General features: G+C 42.9%; 1 protein-coding gene across 8 annotated transcripts in view; it reads left to right on the top strand.

The window, feature by feature from the left end:
* Window positions 1-14,675, top strand: part of RALY (RALY heterogeneous nuclear ribonucleoprotein) — a 136,607-nt gene that overhangs the window by 32,106 nt on the left and 89,826 nt on the right. For 7 of the 8 annotated variants that reach the window (XR_007515380.1, XR_007515378.1, XR_007515379.1 and 4 more), the window contains exon 2: window positions 7,993-8,075. The gene's annotated coding sequence lies outside the window, so the exon portion shown is untranslated. Of the gene's footprint in view, window positions 1-6,979; window positions 7,388-7,992; window positions 8,076-14,675 lie in introns of those variants that run through there. The other variant, XM_049868997.1, reaches the window with a different exon arrangement.

Below are 14,675 nucleotides of genomic sequence, written 5' to 3'. Positions count from 1 at the left end.
GATCTCCTGCTCCCTCAGGGGTTCTTTGTTGTGCTCCCTGTCAGGGCAGTCATCGGTTGTGGCCGAGCACCATCTAGTTCTTCTGGTCTCAGGATGATGTAAGTCTCTAGTTCATGTGGCCCTTTCTGTCTCTTGAGAGCCCCCCCTTTTTGAAGAGACGTTAATGTATTCCTCCCGTACCACTTCTTATCAAACCAAACATAGTTTAAACAGTTAAACTGTTCCTTGTCAGTCTCATGTGTTGCTTCAGAAGATCCTTCAGAAGAGCAGATACTATCATCCTCATTTTACAGATGTGAGAACCAAGGTTAAGGAAGGTGAAATACTTGCCCAAGGGCATACAGTGAATTAGAGACAGCTGGAGCTAGACTTTAGGTTTTCTCTTAGCTCTGTGCTGTTTCTACTAATTTAGTAAGAAGGAGGAGTAGGTGTCTATAGTCCTAAAGAGGGTGAGTTATATTAGGGCCCAGAATCTAGAGAGTGCTTAACGGACCTTGTCTCCCCTGTCCACATCTTTACCCCAGTCCACTCATAGAGCAGAAAGGGAGGACCGTCCTCCTCTTTGGGTTCAACAAAGCTTTCTTGACAGGAAACTATGGGAAAGGGTTCAGCTGTTGGTGTTCCCTTTTCCATAGGGAAGGATAGACTCTCAGGGCTTATTAATTAGCCTGGAGTAACCCTCAGTAGGGAGTCCCTGGGTAGTGTAAACAGTTAGTGCACTCCGCTGCCAACCTAAAGGTTGTAGGTTCAAGTCCATCCGGAGGCAACTCTGAAGAAAGGCCTGCTGATGTACTTTCAAAAAACTAGCCATTGAAAACCCTATGGAACTCAGTTCTACATGTGGGCTGTATGCGTCTGAGTTGACTGAATGGCAACTGGTTTTTACTGGAGCCGTCAGTAGGGAAGAGAGCAGAGGAATGCCAGGCTGGGGTTGGCTGGGGCAGGACTGTGATAAGGAGGTGGGGAGACCCCAAGAGCACGATTTTAAGTGCTTCACTTTGCCCTCTGCTGACAGATTCAGTCTGGGGTCTGGACAAGCAAATTTCCTTCATTTAAAATTTATAAGGAGGAATTCTTCCTGCTGCTCTTAAAAAAAGAAAATGAAAATCCCTAAATCTGGAACCTGAAGGAAAAAGAAACCCTTTCCAGATTCCAGGCCTTAGATAATCCTGCCGAAGCATCCCCTTCCTTTTTCTCTCCTTTCACTGCATTTCTTTTTCTTCTTTTTGCTCCCTACTGAACTTCTGTCTTTTCTTTTCCTGTCCTCACCTCTCCCCTAATTTATGAAAAGAAGAACGGGAAAAGGGCTCTTTCAGCCAACAGATTAGTAGATATTTAGTGTAGATTGTGGTGCTGAGTCAGAACATGGCATTTTTAAGATTTTGGATCTTCTAGCCCTCAGAACAAGATTGATCAGGTGAGTGTTTACTCATTCAATTATTCGTGTATTCACTCACATGATCACCAAATACATAATGCCTCCTACCTGCCAGTATCTGTGTCAGATAACTGGGGATGTTATAGTGAAAAAGACCCAAATTCTGCCTTTAAAGATCAGTCTTATGGGGAAGACATAGCAGCAGCTCCTCCTCCCTCCTAAATGCTCATCCAAATCATTGAATTTTGAAGTAGAAAGAACTTCAGAGATTATCTGGTCCTACTTTCATGTTGCGATGGCAGACCATGAAGTAAGGGAAAGCACTCAGGCTTCGATATGTGCAGACTTTTCAAATCTTAGCTCTGCCCCTTACTATATAGGTGCTTGACCTTGAATGGCACACTTACCTGTAACCTCACCCACCTTTAGTTACCTAGGCTATAAAATGAGGATGCCATCATCCACCTCATAGAGTATTACAAGGGTTAACAGCGTAACCCCTAGCCCAGTGCCTCGTGCATGGTAGCCATCACTTTCTGCCACTCTGCCTTTCATCTTGCATCAGGGACTGGCTTACCCCTTCTTTGAAGCTTCTGAGGCCACCCCAGACTAGACTGATTTCTTTTTCTACCTTTTTCTACCTTTATAGTACATAGCACTCTTTGGACTCTTGTTGTTAGGTGTCGTCGAGTCAGTTCTGACTCATAGCGGTCCTGTGCTGTGCTCGCAGTTGTTATGCTTGTGCCCATTGTTGCAGCCACTGTGTCAATCCATCTTATTGAGGGTCTAACTCTTTTATTCTGACCATCTACTTTACCAAGCATGACGTTCTTCTCCAGGGACTGATCCCTCCTGACAACATGTCCAAAGTACGTAAGACGCAATATCACCGTTCTTGCTTCTAAGGAGCATTCTGGTTATGCTTCTTCCAAGACGGATTTGTTCATTCTTTTGGCAGTCCTTGGTATATTTGGTTTTCTTTGCCAGCACAGCAATTCTTCAGTCTTTCTTATTCATTGTCCAGCTTTCATATGCATATGATGTAATTGAAAATACCATGGCTTGGGTCCGGCTCACCTTAGTCTTCAAGGTGACATCTTTGCTTTTCAACACTTGAAAGAGGTCCTTTGCAGCAGACTTGCCCGATGCAGTGCGTCTTTAGATTTATGGACTGCTGCTTCCACGGGTGTTGATTGTGGATCCAAGTAAAATGAAATCTGTGACAACTTCAGTCTTTTTTCCGTTGTTGCTTATTGGTCCAGTTGTGAGGATTTTTGTTTTCTTTATGTTGAGGTGTAATCCATACTGAAGGCTGTGGCCTTTGGTCTTCATCAGTAAGTGCTTCAAGCCCTCTTCACTTTCAGCAATCAAGGTTATGTCATCTGCATATTGCAAGTTGTTAATGAGTCTTCCATCAGTCCTCATGCCCTGTTCTTCATATAGTCCAGATTCTCAGATTATGTGCTCAGTTTACAAGTTGAATAGGTATGATGAAAGGATACAACCGTGACACACTCCTTTCCTGACTTTAAACCGCACAGTGTCCCCTTGTTCTGTCTGAACAACTGCCTCTTGATCTATGTACAGGTTCCTCATGAACACAAGGTGTTCTGGATTCCCATTCTTCACATAATTTGTCGTGATCCACACAGTTGAATGCCTTTGCATAGTCAGTAAAACACAGGTAAACATCTATCTGGTATTCTCCGCTTTCAGCCAGGATCCATCTGACATCAGCAACGATGTCCCTGGTTCCACGTCCTCTTCTGAATCAGGCTTGAATTTCTGGTAGTTCCCTGTTGATATACTGCTGCAGCTGCTTTTGAATGAACTTAAGCAAAATTTTACTTTCGTGTGATATTAATGATATTGTTTAATAATTTCCACATTTGGTGGAGTCACCTTTCTTGGGAATAGGCGTAAATATGGATCTCTTCCAGCCAGTTGGCCAAGTAGCTGTCTTCCAAATTTCCTGGTATAGATGAGTGAGCACCAGTGCATCTGTTTGTTGAAACATCTCAGCTGATATTCCGTCAATTCCTGGAGCCTTGTTTTTCTCCACTGCCTTCAGAGCAGGTTGGACTTCTTCCTTCAGTACCATTGGTTCCTGATCGTATACTACGTCTTGAAATGGTTGAACGGTGATCAATTCTTTTTGGTGTGGTGACTCTCTGTAGTCCTTCCATCCTCTTTTTTTTTTTTTCTTCAAAGTTCATGCCCTTTTTATTTAAATAGATTGTTGCTTTTGGCTGGCCACTGTGTTTAAAGGTGACATTATTTGTTTATTAAAATTTTTAAAAAGTTCTGGAATTTTCATTCTTTGCAGTGTTACCAATAATTTGTTATGATCCACATAGTTGAGCATCTTTGCATAGTAAATAAAACACAAAAACACAGGTAAACATCTTTCTGGTATTCTCTGCTTTCAGCCAAGATCCATCTGACATCAGCAATGATAATCCTCCTTCTAAGTCCTCTTCTGAATCTGGCTGGAATTTCTGGCAATTCCCTGTTGATGTTTTGCTGCCACTTTTTTAAATTATTTTTGCTTTCATGTGATAATACTGTTCAATAATGTCCTCATTCCGTTGGATCACCTTTCTTTGGAAGAGGCACGTATATGCATCTCTTCTAGCCGGTTGGCCAGGTAAGTATATTCCAAATTTCTTGGCACAGATGAGTAAGTGCTTCCAACATTTCAGCTGGTTTGGAGACATCTCAGTTGGTGTTCTGTCAATTCCTCGAGCCTTAAACACCATTGCCTTCAGTGCAGCTCGGGCTTCCTCCTTCAGTACCGTTGGTTCTTACTCATGTGCTGTCTCCTGAAATGCTTGAGCATCGACTAATCCTTTTTGGTATAGTGACCCTGTGTATTCTTTCCATCTTCTTTTGATGCTTCCTGAGTCGTCTCATATTTCCCTGATAGAATCCTTCAGTATTGCAACTCGAGGCTTGAATTTTTCCTTCATTTCCTTCGGCCTGAGAAACATCGTGTGTGTCCTTCCCTTTTGGTTTTCTGTCTCCAGTTTTTTACACGTCATAATATTTTACTTTGTCTTCTCGAGCTGCCCTTTGAAATCTTAAGTTCTTTTACTTCGTCATTTCTTCCTTTTGCTTTAGCTGCTCGATGTTCAAGAGAAAGTTTCACAGTCTCTTCTGACATCCATTTTGGTCTTTTCTTTCTTTCCTGGTTTTTTAATGACCTCTTGCTTCCTTCATGTATGATGCCCTTGATGTCATTCCACAACTCATCTGGTCTTCGGTCATTAGTGTTCAGCGCATCAAATCTGTTCTTGAGATGGTCTCTAAATTCAGGTGGGATATACTGAAGGTCATACTTTGGCTCTTGTGGACTTGTTCTAATTTTCTTCAGTTTCAACTTGGACTTGCATATGAGCAATTGATGGTCTGTTCTGCAGTTGCCCCCAGCCTTGTTCTGACTGGTGATATTCAGCTTTTCCATTGTCTCTTTCCACAGATGTAGTCGATTTGATTCCTATATATTCCATCTGGTGAGGTCCATGTGTATAGTTGTCGTTTATGTTGGTGAAAAAAGGTATTTGCAATGAAGAAGTTGGTCTTGGAAAATTCAGTCATGTCATGTCTGGCATTGTTTCTCTCACCAAAGTCATTTTTTCCAACTACCAGTCCTTTGTTTCCAACTTTTGCATTCCAGTCACCAGCAATTATCAATGCATCCTGATATTGCATGTTCTATCATGTTTGGGCTCTTAGAGCCTGCCTAACATTGTTACTAATCCTTTGCAGGAAGTTGACACATTCCTACCCTGGATCATAAGGTGCCTAAGGATAAGACGCTTCTCAGTCAGTCATCCCTGCATCCCCTACAACCCTTAACCCAGGACTGAAGAAGAAATGTTTAGCTGATTGGGTAGGAGGCTTATGTATGCATTCAGTGTTGTTCAGCTGACAGAAGAGCTGTTAAAGACCTGGATGGGAGTCTCTTAACTCCTCGCCTTTCCTTACCTGCTATCATATTGATTTTTATAAAATTCCTGTACTGTAGGCAGGGTGGAAATTGCAGTCCCATTTTAAAGATGAGGAACCTGAGCTCACATTGGAACCCAGTCTCTTGTTAGGAGTTAGATCCAGACTAAGATAAGGGTAGGCCGAATGAGAACAGGAATCTTAACCGACTAGGTCTCCATTCTCTGGAAGCAGTAGGAATCTCTTCAAGGAAGAAGGGGAATAGAGGAACTGTATTCCTGGTGCCATAACTGATGATGAGACCAGAGGTGGATATAGGTGCAAGCCAGAGATGTTTCAAGAACGTGGCAAAGAGAGTGTGGTGAGAAAGGTTCAGGATAACATCATAGATTAGCTACGCCTTGGAGATTACAAAGGATTTGAATATTTACAAATGAGGAAAGGCATTCTGGACAGGAGAACAGCAGGGACAAAAGTATAGGAGCTGGGAAGCCTGTAGTACAGGTAAGAAAAAGTGATGACCAAATCATGCCATACCTAGAGAGCAGTGCAGTGATTGGGGAATGACATTAGGAACATTAGTCTGACAGTGTGGGCCCAGTGGACTAGAGCAGGAGGGTTGGGGGAGAATAGTGAGAGACCATGGAAGAGGCTGCCGTAACAGTCTGTCATTGTAATGTCAGTACATTTTAAGAAATATTCCAGCTGTGCAGGCAAGACATAATGAGATCCTGAACCAAGAGGAAGTTGACTCAGTAGGTAGTAAGGAACAGCAGTTTGGATGTAGAGCTTTTAGAGCAAAAAACCAGAAAGAGTTGGCACTTGTGGAAATGGAGAAAGAGGGAAGAAGAATTGACAGCACAAACATTTGGAGTCTTAGTGCCTGGGAAATGAGTTCAGTTTGGACGTGGTGAATTGGAGGTGCTTGTGTGACCCTCTTAACACCACCCCCTAGTGGCTCTGCCTTAATCCTTTGGCCTGAGGCAACAGAGATCCTTCAGGACCATGTGCTTGCTGCTTTGTTTCAGGCTCAGAACCCCCCACAGATCCCTCTACTCATATCTTGGAGCAACTCTCACTTCTTCTCTAAGATAACAACATGTGTAAGGTGTTTAACCTAGTACCTAGTCTCTTTCAAAGTGTGCAGTAAATGTTGTTAAAAAAAAGTGGGTATTAAATGGCTATTGTTATTTATTATCATAGCTTTATGATTACAGTAGCTAGAGATTAAAGAAGCTTTTTGGAAGTTCTGGCTGAAGGACTTGGGAGCCATTCAACTTGTATTTTGTAAAAAGCTTGTTCGGGAGGTAAATGAAGAGCATCTCAGATTTGAGTGTAAATGGGCGAGGTCTCTGAGCCATGTCAGCTAGGATCCCCCCCCCCCCAAAAAAAATCCGTTGCCTTCCAATCAATTCTGACTCATAGTGGCCCTATAGGACAGAGTAGAACTGCCCCCATAAGATTTCCAAGGAGTGGCTGGTGGATTTGAATGGCCGGTCTTTTGGTTAGCAGCTGACCTAGGCCTAGAAAACATATTTTCTGCCTTTTTTCATCTGTTTTTGAGAAGTGGTATAGTGTATGGTTAGGAGGGCAAGCCCTGGAATTAGATTTCGTGGGTTCAAATCTCACCTTCACCATTTTTTAGCTGTGCGACTTAGGCAGATTTATTTAACTTCTCCAGGCCTCAGTTTCCCCCTTGGTAAAATCGGGAATATAATAGCACACTAACCTAACAAGATTATTGTAAAGATTAAATGAATTAATACAAATGAAGGGTTTACAACAATGCCTGACCTGTGCTCCTGTTCTCCTTAGAGTCATCTCTGTCCCACATTCCTGGGAATGTATAGGGGGTTTCTGTATTCTTCAGCCATCCTCACTCAGCAGAGTAGCCTGTGTGTGGAGAAACCTGAAACCAGTCTCCAGTGCTTGAAAGTTTCTCCCAGCTGGGGTCTAGGTTATCTAAGCCTGGAGGAATCTGACCCAGGAGTAAGACAGAAAGTTGACCAGGAAACCTCAGTGTCATTCTCGGTTCTGCCACTGACTGAACTTTGACCTTGGGTGAGTTGCCTAACTTCTGAACCTCCGTTTTTCTAATACGTAGCCTGGTGGATTCCAACTGCTGACCTTTTTGGTTAGCAGCCATAACTGTTAACCACTATGCTACCAGGGTTTCGCATATGTAGAATAAGGGACATTAATTCCTCCACCTTATCTGTACTACCTCATTCTACCCATCACTCACTTCATTCTAGCTATATTGGCTTTCTTGTTCCTCAGACATACCAAGCTCATTCTGGGCTGTTATTGCCTCAGGGTCTTTGTACTTGTTATCAACCCTCTCTAGGACACTCCCCCCTCAAATCTTTATATGTCTTCTTACTCCCTTACTTTATTCAGGTCTCTGTCCAGATGTCACCCTCTGGAGAGGCCCATTTTATCTAAAATAGACTCTACTTCTACCCCTTGCCATTCTTTCTCCTTACTGTTTTATTTTTCTTTATAGCACTTGCTTCTTCCTGAAATTATATATTCAATTATTAACTCCTTTGTATCTTTAACTAGGATACGAGCTGAATGAGGGCAGAAACTCTGAATGCCCAGACTGACCTGAGTTTATGCCTATTCTGGGCTGGACCCTTGACTGACTTCTCTCTCTTTTATAGGTGAGCCCTGTTCCCGTAGGCAGCTGGTGCTGGCCCTGTAATCCACAGGAGGAAATAGCTGTCTGAACTCGGCCTTGGTACTGGTGAGTGAGGGTACCTGGGCAAGCTTGGGCCAGGGTGTACGGACACGACGCGTACCTGCTACTGTCGAGTTGATTCTGACTCATAGTGACCCTATAGGACAGAGTAGAACTGCCTCATAAGTTTCCAAGGAGTGGCTAGTAGATTCGAACTGCCAACATTTTGGTTAGCAGTGGAGTGGTTAACCACTGCACCGCCATGGTTCCGTAGGGACACTAATTTGGGGATTATTTTTGCCTCATTCCCTTGTTTTTAGGTGCTGTTGTGTTGGTTTTGACTCACAACGACCCCACATGACAGAGTAGAACTGCTCCCGTAGAGTTTTCTAGGCTGTAATCTTTACCGGAGTGGATCACCAGGTCTTTCTGTTACAGAGTAGCTGGGTGAGTTCAAACCACCATCTTTTTGGATAGCAGCCAAGCACTTAATAGTTGCACCACCAAGGCTCCTTCCTTGTTCTCTTACTCTTACACAGAGAACTGACAAGTCATTATCTCCTATTCTATGTCTGAGAAATTGGATGTTGGCATAGGCAGCCTTCTGGACTGGGAGGAGGCTTGAGATAGCTTCCTGGAGCTGCCACAGGAGGCCTGAGATCATTTGCCATGAATAAGGTAAAGCAGGCTCATTTCTTTCCTGCTTCTACCACCTGCTTTCTGCTGGGGAATATCCTGGGACCCGTCAGCTAAAGCCATCCTCATACAAGCTCTCCTAATGTGACCTCTAACCTCAGTCTCTACTGTGACCTGCCAAGCCCATAGGTCAGCTTCAGGAAATCCTTTACTTTTATCAACCTGCAAAACATGATCATGAGAGGTGGTGAGGATGCAGTGATAGAGTAGGGGAGGGCTGTCTGAAGGGGAAGTTGGGAAGCTTAGAGGGAAGACAGCAGATGGTGAAGCGGAAGGAAATCAACACATTAAGAACCTGTTGTCTTATGGATCTCATTTAATCTAGTCAAAGTCTCATTTTACAGATGAGGAAGTTGAGGCTCAGGAAGGTGAGATAATCTGCCAGGGTTCACTCCTAGAAATCTACAAAACTGATCTTATAACCCAGGTCAGTGTGACTGAAAATACAGTTGTTATTCCTGACTCATCAGGCTTTCTTTGAGCTGCTGTTTTCTTAAAAATTCCAAGATAGACCTCCTTAGGGATTCAAGATGGTAAAGGAGATCCAGTTATTTGAGGTGCCCAGGAAAATAGGCAGCAGTTGGGGTCCCTGCTGAGAAATGGCCTTTATAGTAAGGGAGCTAAGAGGCTGAAAGATAGGAAGAAGAAAAACCTTCAAGTACGCAGAGGCCCAGGCTAAACATGAAGTTGGAGGAAGAAGAAAAAAACCTGTAACACATGGGATCCCCAAAACAGAGGCCAGCACAAGATAGGAACCTGGAGAACCGGGTTGGAGTTGGGAAACCTGGGTTTTTTATCTTATGTTTCAGTATGTGCCCTTGGCCAGTCTCCATTTCCCTGTTTGTAAAGTTGGAGTTCCTCCCCTACATATGCCTGTTGTGTGTGCACCAACCATGCAGGGATGTTGTAGAGAATAAAATGAGAAATGCGGTCTGGAAGACTCTGAATGGTAAAGCAGCATGACAGGAATGAGAGAAAGTGAAATGGAAACGCTGTAAGAATCGCCAGCATCTCAGTCCCTGACCTGTTTGTCACCCCACTCACAAAGTTTAAAGGAGGTGGGGGTCCCATGGAAATTTGTACTGTAAATCTTTTCGCATACCCTTCTCCTCCTCTTCTGCAATGGAAGTCCTCTTCCGTACTCTCATCTCAGCTCAATCTTTTCAGAAGGCTAAGTATCCAGGGCACAGATGACAAAGCCAGGCACAGTTGGCAGCCCAGATTTGCGGTGTGGGGGCTGCAGAGTGCAGGTTTAAATGTACTCAGACACTGTGGCTCCAGGGCCACTGCCAGTATAGATACTAAAGCAGTCTTCAAGAGGTGGTCCCCAGCTCTGTACTCTGCTATTTTCCCTACCATCGTCTCAGAGCCCCTAGGTTCTCCGTACCACCCCACACCCCTGACCCAATGGCTCCTTTTGAAAAAGACACTTATCGTAGGCCACTCTCTTCACACTGTAGAGATGCATCATGAGCATACTGTTCTCTCTGCCTGCCTGAAGGTACATAGAGGGGTCTGTCCCCACCTAGTGCTCTTTGACTCCAGATTGGCCAGCTCTAACCTTCCCTCCCATTTCAAATCTCCAGACTCTTGCAGCCACCCGCTTTTGTAAATCTAATATCCTTCAGCGCCTGGCCCTTCTATGGCCTGGGTGTCAAGCTTGGATCTTATTATTGTTCTTATGATGACCACCTTGTGAAGAAATTCCACTTTGGACTATTTTAAAATATGATTTCATATAAAAGGCGTATAGTTTGCATGTATCCGTATAAAACCAGCTGCTGTGCAGTCGATTCTTACTCATTGCAATTTCATGTGTGTCACAGTTGAACTGTGCTCCATAGAGTTTTTAATGGCTGATTTTCAGAAGTAGATTGCCAGGGCTTTCTTCCAAGGTAGCCTTGAGTCTCCGGCTTTTTGGTTAGCAGCTGAGTGCATTAACTTTTGCACCCCCCAGTGGCTCCGTATAGTAATAACTTATTTATCTGGCATCCTCATTTTTCCAGAGTCCCACTGAAAAACACGAAGGAAGCAAACCATCATCATCCTTAAGCCCTTGCACAACACTAATTTATTGATATTTTTATGTGGTGTTGTAACAAGCTCAGCAATCTGGTATCTAAACCCCCATAAGATTAAAAATAGCATATAAAAACAGGGAGAGGAGCTACTGTACTAAGAACATCTAGAGATGAGTGCTGAAGGCTGACAGCAAGGGAAGGAGTGAAAGAGAAGTTAAAACAACAGCCTGGAGGCCGTTTAATTTAGGGGCGGCAACAGCCTTGTAAACATGTGCTTGAATAAGGTGGAAAAATAGGTAATTTTCAGGGTAGTTCTAGGTTCCTCTTGAAGGCCAGAGGTGTTAGAAAATGTTAGATTATATACCCAGGGAACTGCTATTTGATGAGTATTATCAGGCACTGTACTGAATGCTATGTATTAATTATTTCATTTTCATAGTAACTTGGGAAGTAGGTGGTGATTCTGAATTTATAAATTACTGAGACTTGGAGTGGGACACATAGGCAGTGAGTGGAAGAGCCAGGCTTCGAATCCAGGAGAGTCTGGCCCCAGAGAACCAAGTTTTTCCTACTATCCTGCACTGAATCTTTTCCTCCTTACTTAAAATCCTGGTCCTTCTCAGCCTTTTAGGCTGGTGGTTTCCCTCTTTTTCATTCATTTCCTTTTGTAAATTTTTCTTTTTGGAGACAATTTCTCCTAATTGTGTTGGGCTTTTCTGGGAATTTGCATAACTGAGCAGGCTTGCCTTTGAGCATTTTATCTTTTTCCCTTGGCCCATTTCTTCTGAGTCGGTCCCTCTTCCTCCTGTATGCTGTGCTTAAAATCTACCTTCTTGGAATGTACACTGTAATCTCTAGAGTCACTCACCTAGAATAAATTAGTAGTTTTTTGTTTTTTTAAAGATATAAACCCTTACATGAATTTGGAAATAGCCGTCATGTCCACTGAAATCTTCTCTAGGCCAAATAGACTCAGTTCTGTCAGCTGTTCCTGGTGTTCTGGCTCATCCCTATCTTGTTTGTAAATCCAACTCAAAGTGTAAGGCCTAGAAAGGACTGCAGTGCTCCAGGTGCCCTGCCTTTCTGACCCCTTCTCCTATCACTTTACTTCTCTTTCCACCCCACTTTAGTCACATTGCCTTTTCTCTCAGTCTTTTTGAAGCATGCCAGGCTGGTCCCCTCTTTACATTTGGGGATCTCTGTTTCACTCCTGTCTTCAGATCTTTGAATGGCTGGGTCTCATTTTTTTCCTAGCCAGGGACGCATTACCCAATAAGCAAAGTAAACACTTGCTTAGGGCATCAATAAAACAGGGGTACCAGTTGTCCAAAGCAAAGAATCATAAATGCTAAGCAGACAGGACACAAGGAAAAATGAGTACTGCAGTGGAGGGGAACTGGCAGGGCACTAAACGAAATTGATACCAGCTGTAGTGTATGAGAATGCGTTGGCTGGAAATAAAGTTTATATAGGGTCACTAGGGCGCCCATCTCCAAGGTTTTTTAAGCTATGAGGTCCCTACATGCTTTCCTTGACATCTGTCTCCTAAGGTCTCCTCCCTTGTAATTGAAACTCCTTATCTTGCCATTGAAACTCCTTATCTCTGCTTGTTTCTTGGGAGTATACTATTTCTAATAAACAAGAGGTAGGGGTGGGCTGTTGAGTCCAACTCTTGCTATATTCACCCAACATGCAGCTGGATCCAACATGAGCAATTACCAGGTAAGACGAATTATAATAGATAACAGTTCTCTTAGCCATTTTGAGAGAACTGTCGTGTACATCCACATCTGCTGATCCAGCATCTCCAGCCAGGAGAGCCAGCAATGCTCTTTGCCATGATACAAAGACTGGGGAGTCCTCGTAAACAACTAATAGGAACTCCAGTCCTAGATGACGTGAGCTTTTGTAAGTCAGCCATTGCAATGAATTCGATCAAGTTACTTTTTAACTATATAGTGTTTACACACAGAGTTATAATATTTATAACTTTAATATGTTTGGCATACATACAGACACACGTTGTTGTTGTTAGGTACCATCGAATTGGTTCCGACTCATAGCGACCCTGTGTGCAACAGAACGAAACACTGTCTGGTCCTGCGCCATCCTCACAGTCATTGTTATGCTTAAGCTCATGTTGCAGCCACTGTGTCAATCCATATCATTGAGAGCTGTTCTCTTTTTCTCTGACCCGGTACTTTACCAAGCATGGTGGTGTCCTCCTCCAGGGACTGATCCCTCCTGACATGTCCAGAGTATGTGAGACGTAGTCTTGCCATCCTTGCTTTTAAGGAGCATTCTGGTCGCACTTCTTCCAAGACAGATTTGTTCATTCTTTTGGCAGTCCATGGTATGTTCAATATTTATCGCCAACACAATTCAAAGGTGTGAATTATTTTTCGGTCTTTATTCATCATCCGGCTTTCACATGCATAGGAGGCGATTGAAAACACCATGGCTTGAGTCAGGCACACCTTAGTCTCCAAGGTGACATCTTTGCTTTTCAACCCTTTAAAGAGGTCTTTTGCAGATTTGCCCAGTGCAACGTGTCTTTTGATTTCTTGACTGCTACTTCCATAGGTGTTGATTGTGGATCCAAGTAAAATGAAATCCATCACAACTTCAGTCTTTTCCCCGTTTATCATGATGTTGCTTATTGGTCTAGTTGTGAAGATTTTTGTTTTCTCTATGTTGAGGTGTAATCCATACTGAAGGCTATTGTCTTTGATTTTTCATCAGTAAGTGCTTCAAGTCCTCTTCACTTAAAACAAGGAAGGTTGTGTCATCTTCATAACTTAGGTTGTTACTGAGTCATCCTCCAATCTTGATGCCCTATTCTTCACAGAGCTCAGCTTCTTGGATTATTTGCTCAGCGTACAGATTGAATAGGTATGGTGAAAGGATGCAACCCTGAAGCACACCTTTCCTGACTTTAAACCACACAGCATCCCCTTGTTCTGTTCAAACCACTGCCTTTTGGTCTGTGTACAGATTCCTCATGAACACAATTAAGTATTCTGAAATTCCCATTCTTTGCAATGTTATCCTTAATTTGCTATGATCCACACAGTTGAATGCCTTTGCATAGTCAGTGAAACACAGGTAAACATCCTTCTGGTGTTCCCTGCTTTCGGCCAGGATCCATCTGGCCTCAGCAGCGATATCCCTGGTTCCACGTCCTTTTTCAAATCTGGCTTGAATTTCTGGCGGTCCCTGTCGATATACTGCTGCAGCTGCTTTTGAATGACCTTCAGCAAAATTTTACTTGTGTATGATATTAGTGATGTTGTTCCATAACTTCTGCATTTGGTGGAATCACCTTTCTTGGGAATAGATGTAAATATAGATCTCTTCCAGTTGGTTGGCCAGGTAGCTGTCTTCCAAATTTCTTGGCACAGATGAGTGAGTACTTGCATCTCTTCTCCCATTTGTTGAAACTTCTCAATTGGTATTCTGTCAATTCCTGAAGCTTTGTTTTTGCCAATACCTTCAGTGCTGCCTGGACGTCTTCCTTCAGTACCATTGATTCCTGCTCATATGGTACCTCCTAAATGGTTAAACATTGACCAGTTCTTTTTGGTATAATGAATCTGTATATTCCTTTCATCTTCTTGTGATGCTTCCTGAGTCATTTAATATTTTCCTCACAGAATCCTTCTATATTGCAACTTAAGTCTTGAATGTTTTCTTCAGTTCTTTCAGGTTGAGAAATGCCAAGCGTGTTCTTCCCTTTTGGTTTTCTAATTTTTTGCACATGTCATTATAATACTTTACATTGTTTTCTTGAGCCACCCTTTCAAATCTTCTGTTCAACTCTTTTACTTCATCATTTCTTTCTTTCGCTTTAGCTATTCAGTGTTTAAGAGCAAGTTTCAGAGTCTCTTTTGACATCCATTTTGTTTATTTCTTTCTTTCCTGTCTTTAATGACCTGTTGCTTTCTTCATG

Source organism: Elephas maximus, chromosome 25 (genome assembly GCF_024166365.1).
Source record: "Elephas maximus indicus isolate mEleMax1 chromosome 25, mEleMax1 primary haplotype, whole genome shotgun sequence".
NCBI lineage: Eukaryota > Metazoa > Chordata > Mammalia > Proboscidea > Elephantidae > Elephas > Elephas maximus.
The sequence above is the reverse complement of the archived record's forward strand: the minus strand, read 5'-3'. Positions and strand labels throughout refer to the sequence as shown.